We start from the raw sequence: 2,759 nt of genomic DNA on the forward strand, positions 1-2,759 counted from the left end.
TCCCATGCCACGGCCGCGCCCGGGGAGGAGCCCTGCGGAGGGTCCCCAGCGCCCCGGGAGCAGGGACGGGCGGTGACACCCCCGAGCTGCCGGCAGAGAATCCACATCCCCCTTTAGAAACTTTCTGCAAAACTCGTGTGTCAGGTCTATTTTTGCTTCCTCCTTTCATCCTGTAATATCGCTCTTCGCTCCGATGCAACGCAGCCATCTTTTGTGCTGTGCCTTTCCTACAATCCCTGGATTTTGTGGTGTAAATCCTGGCTTTGCCAGAGCAGGCTGAGCCTTTTTGGTGATTAATTTATCTAGTTTGCAAAGAGGGAACAACTACAATCACGGGGTATTGAGTCTTTGCATTAAGTCTCTCTGCACAAAAAGAATACGCACAATCTGAGTTTGTAATGGATATAAATGTGTGTATGCATGTGTAATACCTATTAACAGATATGTATACACATATTTAAGGTATTCACATGCTGTGTCTATGCTCACATTAACACACACACCTCAAAATTGGGAGGTTTAATTAGGATAATGATGCTTTTCATGTAAAAATTACAATTATAAAGTATGAATTATTTTTATACCAGGCCTATGTTTTCATTTTACTACTCTGTGTGAATAATCAAGATGGCAGAAATAGTAACATTTGTAAGTGAGAATATAGGTCTGTAAAAGACAGATTGTTCTCTGTGTATCTGCTGAGCTGAACACAATAAAAGCTAATTAGTCTTGTTGACAACAGAGCTCACAGAGGTTCCAAAGTCCAGTTAACAGGAACAATTTGACAGCTGCACCCCCTAGAAGAACCACTTAAAACTGAAAATAAAGTTTATGCAATTAGAAGTTTGCAGAATCAAAACATTTCTTAATTAAATAATGAAATTACTATGATTATGGCTAATCATTAGCCCTTGCTCTTCATGAGGATGACTAGAGCTGTGCATGAATTACCAGCTCAGCCCTCTCAGACCCAGTTTGGGAGAAACCTTGTGTCTCTCTCACGCTGCAAGCTTGAGTTCCCTTGCCAGAACACCAATGTTCTGACAAGATTTGAGCCAGCAGCAGAAAGGAAGGTTAAGACCCCCTGTAAGGTGTTTGCTCGTCAAAGGAAAGTCAGACTTTGCAGATCACTGCTGGTTTTCTTGGAAGGATTCAGCCAGAGTGTGAGGAAGAAAATATTCTTCTTGATGTATTCCACCTGGATTTCTAAAAGGCTCTTGGCAACAGTCTCCCACTTTTCTTAGGGAAGATCATCTGCCAGAGGAGGTAATGGTCTCCTAAAAGGTATAACTGCTCAACAGAAAGGCAGCAAAGAGTGGCAGTTTCTGGTTCCTTTTCACAGCAAAGGGAAGTGGAATTTCGCAGACAAGAGTGTGCCCGTTGGCGCTGCTCAGTGTGTCACTGGGTGAGCGGGAAAAGGCACTAAGATGAGCTGTGGATAACAAAATCATGTACAAAAGTGAAGATGAGGACTTGGTGTGAAGAACTGAAGGAGGAGTTTCCCTTACTGAGTGGAAAATAAAAGGTAGATGAAATCCAATAGCACACATGGGGTGAAGTAACACCCAAGATTACATGATCTAGCATATAATAACCCACTAGCTGTATTTTGTAATAGTTCACTGCAGTATTGAATGAATTTTTGATCACCAAGGAGTGCACTGAGTATTAGGAATTGCTACAAAAGCAATAGCAAACAAAGCAAAGATTGATTCCATGTTGGGAATTCCTGGTGCACCTGCATCACAGGTTCCAAGCAGAGGGCCAGTTCTCCATCTCAAGAAAGAAATGCCACATCTGGTAGAGGTACAGACAAAGCCAAAAGGATCTGAAGATCAGATGGGTCTCATGCAGAGCATGCCTAAATAGTCTCTTCCATCTGGAAAAGAAACAGCTCAAAAGGGATGTTAAAGATACCTGCACAAAGCCCAAATTGAAAAGGTCAAAGAAGCCTTTGTCTTCAGGTTCTGGAGGAAGAAAGCTTAGCTGCAGGCTTTTAAGAAGAAAAAGGTAGTTCTTCACTCAAAGTGTAATCACCAGTTCAAGTTTCTGCCACCAAACATTGTGGATACTAAAAGTTTACATGAATTCAAAAATCAAAACTGGTGACAGAGCAAATTCACAAAAGAAAAGCTCCTTTAAAGTCGTTAAATCCAAGACACTGGTCTCTGGCTCTGGAAGTCCTGTGGTTGCAAATTGCTGGTGACGATTCCATGCCATCACTGTTTTCCCAGCACTTGCATTCTTCCTCTGGGCATCCCTGTTGTGGCTGTTGGACAGGGCACTGAGCTTGACAGGCTTTTGATCCCACCTGCAAGGGTCATGCTCATGTTCTTCACATGCTGTCAGGAGAACTGTTTTTCATCCTGGCACTCATCTCTCACTGCAGTCATATTGTCTATAATATCACAAATTCTGGTCGGCATTTTTTCTAAATTGTGTGATACCCCAGTTCTACCTCTCCACCATTCTACAAATATTTTACCTCTATATAAATTACACATATAAACACATCTGTTATTAGGAAGCCTTCTATTCAAAAACTGTGTCATTGTTTTCATTTATGTACCATGCTGGCTTTCTCAATAGGCTCAGAAGCAAAGATTCCAAAAAGTCAGTAATGAGTTTACTCTCTGAGTTTTGAGTTTACAACTCAAAAATGCATCAATTACTCTAATCTACATTAAGAAACTATTATTAAGAATTCCACATTAAAGGTAATTTAAACAGAAACCTCAAATTAGTGAAGCTTCAGTATG

The sequence above is a fragment of the Corvus cornix genome, chromosome 13 (genome assembly GCF_000738735.6).
Source record: "Corvus cornix cornix isolate S_Up_H32 chromosome 13, ASM73873v5, whole genome shotgun sequence".
Lineage (NCBI taxonomy): Eukaryota > Metazoa > Chordata > Aves > Passeriformes > Corvidae > Corvus > Corvus cornix.